Source organism: Phoca vitulina, unplaced genomic scaffold (genome assembly GCF_004348235.1).
Source record: "Phoca vitulina isolate PV1807 unplaced genomic scaffold, GSC_HSeal_1.0 scaffold5, whole genome shotgun sequence".
NCBI classification, from domain to species: Eukaryota; Metazoa; Chordata; class Mammalia; order Carnivora; family Phocidae; genus Phoca; species Phoca vitulina.
In genome coordinates this window covers 72,838,775-72,849,266 of record NW_022589708.1, presented here as the reverse complement: position 1 = coordinate 72,849,266, position 10,492 = coordinate 72,838,775, and positions in this window count along the sequence as shown.

Below are 10,492 nucleotides of genomic sequence, written 5' to 3'. Positions count from 1 at the left end.
TCTTTCTTTCTTTCTTTCTTTCTTTCTTTCTTTCTTTCTTTCTTTCTTTCTCTCTCTCTCTCTCTCTCTTTCTTTCTTTCTTTCTTTCTTTCTTTCTTTCTTTCTTTCTTTCGGCATAAATGGGAATTGTGGCTTCATATATGGTGCCAATCAGGTGATAATGCTCTGAAAGTGTGGGATTCTATTTTTTCTAGTTTCCTAAAGTGGAAGCTTATATTAGTGACTTTAGATCCTTGTCTCCCTCCTTTTTTTTAACCTTTTTATGTGTTTGTCCTAGAATTTGCAAAATACATTTACAACTAATCTAAATCCACTTTCAAATAACATTATATCACTTCAAGGGTAGTGCAAGTATATTATTAAAAAGTATTCTCAATTTCCCCTCATCTCTTATAATTTTGCTGTCATTTATTTCATGTATCCATGAGCTATAATCACTGAATACATTGTTGCTATTAGTATTTTGAACATACTATTACATGTTAGATCAATTAAGAGTAAAAAAATAAAGTATTTTATTTTACCTCATTTATTCCTTCTCTATCATTCTTCTTTTATGTTTCTGACCTACATCATTTTCCTTCTCTCTGAAGAACTTCTTTTAACATCTTGCAAGGCAGGTCTTTTGATGACAAATTCCCTCAAGTTTTGTTTGTCTGAGAAGGTTTTTATCCTTCACTTTTGAAGGGGAATTTTACTGAATACAAAATTCTAGGTCGGTGGGGGTTTTCTTTCTTTCAACACTTTGAATATTTCACTCTACTCTATCCTTGCTTGAATGGTTTCTGAAGAGAAGTCTGATATAAGTCTTATCCTTGTTCCTCTATAGTTAAGGTTTTATTTTTCTCTGGCTTCTTTTGAGGTTTTCTCTTTGTCTTTGATTTTCCACACTTTGAATTTGATACGCCTAGGTGTAGGTTTTTTAGTGTTCATCTTCCTTGGTATCTCTAAAGTTTCCTGGATCTGCAGTTTGGTGCTCTTATTAATTTCAGGATATTCTCAGTCATTATTGCTTCAAATATTTCTTCTGTTCCTTTCTTTATTCTCCTTCTAGTATTCCCATTATGTATGTGTGACACCTTTTGGAATTGTCCCACAGTTCCTCGATATTCTGTTTTATGTTTTTAATTCTTTTTTTTTTTTTTTCTCTCTTTGCATTTCAGTTTTGAAAGTTCCTACTGACATTTCTTCAAGCTCACTGATTCTTTCCTTGGCTGTGTCCAGTCTACCAATGAGAACCCTTCAAAGGCATTCTTCATTTTTGTTTGGTGTTCTTTTTATTTCTAGCATTTCTTTTTTATTCTTTCTTAGTGTTTCCATCTCTCTGCTTATATTACCCTTCCATTCTTACATACTGTTCACTATTTCCATTGGCACCCTAAGGATATTCATCATAGTTGTTTTAAATTTCCAGTCTGATAATTCCAACATGTTTGCCATAGCTGAGTCTTGTTCAGATGTTTGCTCTGTCTCTCCAAACCATGCTTTTTATCTTTTAATATGCCCTGTAATTTTTTGTTGAAAGCCAGACATAATGTACTGGGTAAAAGGAACTGAGGCTTTTAGTGTGAGGTTTTATGTTTATCTGTTTAGGAGTGAGATTGTGTTTCATGTTTGTTGTATTTGTAGGTGTCTGGGGGTAAAATTTCCTCTGTTTTTTTTTTTTTTTTTTTTTTTTCTCTTCTTTTATCTTTGGTCTTCTCTAGAGACTTCTTAAATAAGGTTTGGGGTGTGTAGTTCTTTCTGTTGTAATCTTGTTATTATACAGGAACCCTACTGATGTGGTGGTAAGCTAAGAAGGGAGAGGAAGTTCCTATACTTGTATGATTAAGTTTCAGTCTTTCAGTGATCCTGTGCCCCTGGGCTGTGACATTCACAAATGCTACTCAGTTCTGTTTTGTTTTTTGTTTGTTCTGTTTTCAAAAGTTACACCAGACGGCTAGGGAGTCTAGAGTTGGGTATTTCCCTTTCCCCAGGTTGGTTAGGCTCTGGTAAAATAGTTTCTCTTGAAGAAGGTCTTCCTAAGAAGAACAAAATGCTCTGGGCATTTTTTGGAAGGGCTACTTTTCCTCTCCTTCTGCCAGAAGCACAAGGAGATTTTTCTCCAATCTTCACTGTGAGAACATGATAGTAAACACTCAGAAATGTGAGTACTCCCCTAAGACTGGGCTCCTTGAGTTTTAAATCTCACATAAGTGTCCACATAGAGTCTTCGGCAATTTTTCAAAAACACATTAAATTTTTCTACTCTGCTACTGGTCTTAACAGAGGTTTCTGCTCCTGGCCTTTTGCCGTGGTAAGCTGAGACTCTCTGTATCTACCTGTCTTCTCTCCAAATTTGAGGCCGTGGTTTGCTCCACGACCTCAGTTCTCTAATGGATCTAAGAAGAATTGCTGATTTTCAGTTTGTTCAGCTTTTTCTCTTTTTGTAAAGATAAGAGTAATGAGTTCCAAATTCTTTACACGCCAGAACAGAAACTCATATATTGTATTTTCATTATTACTTAGTTCAAAATAATTTCTAATTTTCCTTCTGGTTTCTTCTTTGATTCTAGGTTACTTAGGAGAGTATTGTTTAATTTCCAAATATTTGAGCCTTAATCAATTGCCGATTAATCATAATATGGTTATAGAACATACTCTACTATTTTCTATTATTTCAGTAAAAAGAGGGAAAGTATACTAATTCTGTGGACAGTTTGTTTAGTCATAAGAGACATATTTGTGATATATGTCTATTGTTTAGTATTTTATTTTAATTTTTATTATTTTTTTAAGATTTATATATTTAATCTAGAGAGAGAGAGAAAGTGTGACCATGGAGAAGGACAGAGGGAGAGGGAGACAAGCAGACTCCCTGCTGAGCTGGGAGCCTGATGTGGGGCTCAATCCCAGGACCCTAAGATCATGACCTGAACTAAAATCAAGAGCTGGACACTTAACCAACTGAGCCACATAGGCACCCCTCATTGTTTAGGATTTTAAAGAGTCAAGTATTAATCATTGTTAATCATTGATAAATAACACATTTCAATAAGCATTCAATAAAAACATAGTACATACTTATCAGGAATGACATAGACCATTCTGCTGTAGTAGTCTTGTTAGATGGTTTGCAGAGAACTCAGTTGCTATAGCTGGAGAAAATTGCAATGGTTTTGTTAACTCTGTGCCCAGAACTGGTGTTTTCAGATCTATATATGGCAGAGGAGTGTTATAACAAGTTCTTTTTAGTACTTCAGGTAAGTGTATTGAGACTTTTTGAAAAGCCAGTCTATGGTTATCTTGGTAAATGTATCATGCAGACTTTTGGAGGATATAATACTCTATAAATATGTAGTAGAGACACATTATTAGTTAAAACATAGTAATAGTATTGATCAAATTGTGTCTTTACTGACTTTTTGCCTAATTGGTCTATCAATTTCTCATAGAATAGTATTTAAATCCTCTACTATGATTTTTTAAATTGTCTGTCTTCCTTTAATTCTGTACATTTTTGCTTCATGTATTTTGTATCTCCTTCCCAGAATTATCCTTTGGTATCATTTTCTCTGAGACTGAATTAATTCTTTTGGCATTTCTTATAGTGTAGATCTGGTCTAATGAATTTGCTTAGTTCTCCTATATCTGAAAATATCTTTACTTCAACTTTATTCTTAAGGAATATTTTCAATAGATACATAATTTTGGGTTGGCAGTCTTTTTCCATTGATTTTTTTTCTAAAGATTTTATTTATTTATTTGAGAGAGAGCGTGAGTGAGAGAGTGAGAAAGAGCATGAGCAGGAGGGAGGGGCAGAGGGAGCTCAGCAGGGAGCCTGTTGCGGGACTTGATCCCAGGATGCTGGGCTCATAACCTGAGCTGAAGGCAGCTGCTTAACCAACTGAGCAACCCAGGCACCCCTTCCCATTGATTTTTAAAGCTTTATTGAGATATGATTGGTAAATTACATATATTTTAAGGCAGAATTTGATATTATTCGGCATATGTTTATACCTGTGAAACTCACTCCACAATCAAGATAATGAGCACATCCATTACAACCAAAAGTATCCTCATGTCCCTTTTAATCCATCATTCTACCCTTCCCCATACTCTCTATCCACAGACAACCACTCATATCCTTTCTAGAACTATAGATTAACTTTTCATAACTATAACTATAAATTGCATTTCTAGAATTTCATATGAATGAGGTCATATAATCTGTTCGTTTTTCTGGTCTGGATTTTTTCACTCAGCATAATTATTTTGAGATTCATCCATGTTGTGGTGTACAACAACAGTTCATTAATTTTATTTCTAAGTAGTAGCCATTTTATTTCCAAGCTGTATACTAAGTAAAGTATACTTTTCTTTTTTTATTTATATCTTTTTATTTTTCTTATGTTTTATTATTATTTCTTGTTTTTTAAATTTTATTATGTTATGTTAATCACCATACATTACATCATTAGTTTTTAATGTAGTGTTCCATGATTCATTGTTTGCATATAACACCCAGTGCTCCATTCAATGCGTGCCCTCTTTAATACCCATCACCAATCTAACCCATCCCCCCACCCCCCCTCCCCTCTAGAACCCTCAGTTTGTTTCTCAGAGTCCATAGTCTCTCATGGTTCGTCTCCCCCTCCGATTCCCCCCCTTCATTTTTTCCTTCCTACTATCTTCTTCTTTTTTTTTAAACATATAATGTATTATTTGTTTCAGAGGTACAGGTCTGTAATTCTTACACAATTCACAGCACTCACCATAGCACATACCCTCCCCAATGTCTATCACCCAGATACCCCATCCTTCCCACCCCCCACCACTCCAGCAACCCTCAGTTTGTTTCCTGAGCTTAAGAATTCCTCATATCAGTGAGATCATATGATACATGTCTTTCTCTGATTGACTTATTTTGCTCAGCATAATACCCTCCAGTTCCATCCACGTTGATGCAAATGGCAAGATTTCATCCCTTTTGATGGCTGCATAATATTCCATTGTATATATATATACCACATCTTCTTTATCCATTCATCTGTCGATGCACATCTGGGCTCTTTCTATAGTTTGGCTATTGTGGACATTGCTGCTATAAACATCAGGGTACACGTACCCCTTCAGATCACTACATTTGTATCTTTGGGGTAAATACCCAGTAGTGCAATTGCTGGGTCATATGGTAGCTCTATTTTCAACTTTTTGAGGAACCTCCATACAGCCACTCATGTAGACTGGAGCAGGGCAGTCACCCAAAGGAAACAGGAGTAGTAGAGAGGCCTGCCACATGTAGGGCACACTTACATACAGGATTTAGACATCCTTCCAGAAAATGGTCGCTTTTCTGTTCAGAGAGTTGCTGCTATTCTTTTCTTCAATCTCCTGTTGAATTTGTAGGTGTTCAGAATGGTTTGATCCCTATCTAGCTGAATTCCTGGGACCAGACAAAATTTAGGTCTCCTAATCCTCTGCCATCTTGCTCTTCCCTCAAAGTATACTTTATTTCTAAGTAGTATCTAAGTAGTACTAAGTAGATACTTAGTATCTAAGTACTATACTATATTATAGTAGATACTATAAATTGTTTATAGCCACCTATTGATGGCTATGTAGACATTTCCAGATTTTGGTTATTACAAACAAAACTGCTATGAGAAATCATATGCATGTCTTTGCAAGGATATATGCTTACATTTCCCTTAGAAAAACATATAGTAGATGATTGTTTACATTTTTTAAGAAATAGCCAAGCTGATTTCAAAATCATTGTGCCATTTTACAGTCTCACCATCAGTGTACGACAGCTTCATTGCTCCACAGTTTCACCAACACTTGATATATAAGTCCTTTTAAGGTCAGCCATGAGATTTAGCCATGAAATTCTATATTTCTAGAATATAAATACACAATTGGGTTTGTATATTGGTCTTATATCTTGTAACCTTGCTAAAATAAAATCACTTACTAGTTCTAGTAGGGTTTTTGTTTTGTTTTGTATGTTCAGTAGGATTTTCTACATAGATGATCATGTCATCTGCAAATAAAGACAGTTTTAATTCTTTCTTTCCCATCTCAATGCTTTCTATTCACCTTTCTTGCCCTATTGCACTGGCCAGAACCTCCAGTATAATGTTGAATAGAAGGGAGAACAGACATACTTTTTGTGTTTCTACACTTAGGAAAGTATTCAGCATTTCACCAGGAAGTGTTATGTTAGCTATATTTTTGTAGATGCCTTTTATCAGTTTGAGGAATTTTTTCTACTTATAGTTTGCTGAGAGTTTTTAAAATCTGAAATGAAAGTTAGATTTTGTCAAATGCTTTTTCTGAATTTATTGAGATAATTATGTTTTTTCTTTTCTTTTTTGGTTTGTTAATATGATGGATTAAATAAATTGATTATTGCATGTTAAACCAATCAGGCATACCTAGGAAATCTTTACTTAGTCTTGATATTTTATCCTTGTTATATATTATTGGATTTGATTTGTTAAAATTTTTAGATTATTTTGCATTTATTTTTTTAAAGATTTTATTTATTTATTTGTCAGAGAGATACAGAGAGCATACAAGCAGGGGGAGTGGCAGGCAGAGGGAGAAACAGGCTCCCCGCTGAGCAAGGAGCCTGATGCAGGACTTGATCCCAGGACCTTGGGATCACAACCTGAGCCAAAGGCAGATGCTTAACTGACTGAGCCACCCAGGCATCCCTAGATTATTTTGCATTTATGTTCATGGAGGATACTGGTCTGTAGTTTTTTTGTAATGTCTTTGTCTGGTTTGGGTAATAAGGTAATGCTGGAATCATAGAATAGGTGGGAAAGGAGTCCCTCTTTTTAAATTTTTGGAAAGAGGGCTCCTGGGTGGCTCAGTCGGTTAAGCGTCTGCCTTCAGCTCACATCGTGATCCTGGGGTCCTGGGATTGAATCCCGCATCGGGCTCCCTGCTCCATGGGGAGCCTGCTTCTCCTTCTGTCTTTCTCTTTCTCTCATGAATAAATAAATAAAATCTTAAAAAAATAAAATAAATTTTCTGAAAGAATCTGTATAGAACTTGTTATCTCCTCAAATACATCAATGAAGCCATTTTGACCTGGAGGGTTTTTTTGTGGCAAGTTTTTTAACTAAAAGCTCAACTTATTTAATAGATACAAGGACATTCAAGTTAAATATTTCTTCCTGAGTGAACTTTGGTAGTTTGTTGAATTTATTGGCTTGATGTCGTTTATAATATTCCTTAATTATACTTTTAATATCTGTACAACCTATAATGTGTCACTTCTCTCATTCTTGATATGGGCAATTTATGTCTCCTCTCTTTTTCATCTGATCAGTCTAGGCTAGAACTTTATCTATTTTCTTGATCTTCTAAAAGAAGCACACTACTCCAGTCCTGGCTTCCACCATCACATTGCCTTCTCCTTTTCTGTGGTCTACTCTCCTCCTGCCTCTGTTATAAGGACTCCTGTGATTATATTTAGGGCCCATCTGGATAATCCAGGATAAGTTACCCCTCTCAAGATCTTTAACATAGTCACATCTGCAAAGTCTGTCCTGCCATATAAAGTAAAACTCACAGGTTCCAAGGATAAAGATCTGGATATCTTTGGGGGCTATTATTCACCTTATCATAGCTCTTTTAAATAGGTGCAATGACATTTTATATAGAACTGTGTATCTTAGGGGTGCCTGGTGGCTCAGTTGGTTAAGCTTCTGCCTCTGGCTTGTGTCATGATTCCAGGTCCTGGGATCGAGTCTCACATCAGGCTCCCTGCTCAGTAGGGAGCCTGCTTCTCCCTCTGCCTAAGGCTCTGCCTACTTGTGCTCTCTCTCTGTCAAATAAATAAATAAAATCTTTAAAATTTTTTTTAAACCTTTCTAGAATTGTGTATCTTGCTTTTTTTCACTTATCATAATTTATTAGGAATGATTTGTCCATCATGACTGGGCTTCAGAGTGATAGAAAAGGTTTTTTCTTTTTCTTTTTTTTTTTTTTTTGAAGAGAGAGAGTGAGGCAGGAAGAGGGAGAGAGAGAATCTTAAGCAGACTTCATGCCCAGCATGGGGTCCAACGTAGGGCTCTATCTCATGACCCTAAGATCATGACCTGAGCCAAAATCAAGAGTTGGCTGCTAGTGCCTGGGTGGCTCAGTCGATTAAGCATCCAACTCTTTTCTCTATTTTTTTTTAAGATTTTATTTATTTATTCGACAGAGAGAGATAGCAAGAACAGGAACACAAGCAGGGCAAGTGGGAAAGGGAGAAGCAGGCTTCCTGCTGAGCAGGGAGTCCGATGTGGGGCTCGATCCCAGAACCATGGGATCATGACCTGAGCCGCAGACAGATGCTTAACAACTGAGCCACCCAGGCGCCCCTTGCATCCAACTCTTGATTTTGGCTCAGGTCATGATCTCAGGGTCGTGACATAGAGCCCCACCTTGGGCCCTATGCTGGGCGTGAAGTTTGCTTAAAATTTCTCTCTCTCTCCTTCTCCGTCTGCCCCTCCCTGCCTCACTCTCTTTTAAAAAAATAAATAAATAAAATTCAATTTAAAAAATTAATTCCCCGTATAAGGTAAAGGTAGGAATCTTGGAATGATTTGTGAAAGCATAGGAATCCTATAAAAGGAAACCACACACTTATGCTGGAGATCATCTTCATCCGGCCTAGGAGGGTCTAACATGAAAGTAAAGTATAAAACAAGAAAGGTAACTTACAACATTGAATTAATTAGTAGCTAAACACACATTTGTTGAGCATTTACTATGGGAAGGCATGATAACAGGTATAGAGAGAGGTAGGAATGAGTAGAGGGACAAACAAGAGTGAAACAAAGATGATTAAGACAAGGTCCCAGCTCTCAGTGCCCTACATTTGAGGAGATAAGTTCAGAAATGATGCACAGAAAGCAAAATAAGCTAAGTGCTAGAAAAGAGGTTTCCATATATAGAAGAGGGAGGGATCATGGAGAGCAGGAAAAGTTTCGTGAAAAGAATCAATATTTAGTCTGGGGTTTGAATTTAAGCCTTTTCAAATGTTTACAACGGAATCATAAACATAAAGTTGACCATGTATCCTTTCAAACACAGAAGTCCCTAAAATGTGGGGCCCGTCATGATAATTTTACCACAAGAAGAATGTCAAGATGATTTCCTCAGTTGTATCAACGTTAAGCTGCTTCTTGACAGCCAAACATAGAAGCAATGTCAAGAACTTCTCAGGGGTGAAAAAGGAGAAGAAAGCTAGTAGGCGACTGGCAAGATTGGAGGAAAATGTCAGGAGTGGCTTCCCAGGGATCGCCTTGGCTGAACCAGAGCTGTGTTTCCCGGGATTCCCTTCCAGTATGATTCCAGGTTAGGGTTGGCCACGGGAAACCTTGGTGACCTGAAAGGTGAAAGTCAGCAGCATCCGTTAAACTCAAGATTATTGCAAGGTACAGGTACTGCTGCAGCTCATGCGCATGGTTGATGTGCCAGCCCCCTAGAGGCCAGACTTCCTCCTCAGCAGTTCTGAGTGCCGGGCAGGCACAGGTTCGCCTCAGTAAGAAGAATGCCAGCTTCTTCTGCCGGTCACCCATGCCCGACAGGAAGGAGGTGGTGGAGACAGATGTGGGTTCCAGTTTGTCCTTGTGGGTTCTGATTTATCCTTGCAGGTCCTGGTTGGGCTTGCTCTATCTGGGTTTTTTTCCAGAGCGCCAGCCCTGCTGACTTACAGCAACTGTATGCCCACCACCAGACAACAGAGGCAAGAGACTTCCACAGACATCTGCACCAGCTCTCACAACCGTGAAAAGTTGAATGCCTACAAAAGTCCCTTATTCTGTATCACTTGTCATGGTTCTGCTTCCCCAACTGAACCCTGAGCGATGCGATGCAGTCTGCTGCCATGATTCTGTCTGATTAAAGAAAGAAGATGCCTTTTCCATTACTTTGGGGAAAAAAAAATCCAAGAGATTGTTTATAAATTTATAGCACTATCAGCAAGTAAATGGTTCTTTCCTATTATTGGTATTTTCTCCCACGAAATAAGTCCTAAGGACCTCAAACTGTGAAATCTAACCTCTTGATAAACATAGCTACTGGATTTTCTTTTCAGATTTTGCAAAAATTCAAGACTTTTAATAAGTCAACCCACAAGCAAAGTATGACATTGATTTTAATCTCAAATTATTTTTATTTAGTTAAATCTCCCCTTTTTCTCCCCCCTCTTTAGAAAGCCACTTGAAAAATCCCATTTGACAAGGGATATTATTACAGTGTGTAATGCCCAACATCAGGGCAAGACTTTTTTTTCTCTTTTGTAAAATCAATTTGAGTTATTTACAATGAACTTAAAAACCATGAACTTTAATGAAAAAGCTTGACAGGTTTGATGTATGATAGACTAAAGTTTCAAAAAAAAACCAGAAAAAGATTTTTTTCTTTTTGGCCATGGAATAAAAACAGGGGTCTGGCCACTCAGAGTCACTTCTAAGAGAGTAGAGAAATAGAGTTGCCCGGTGAT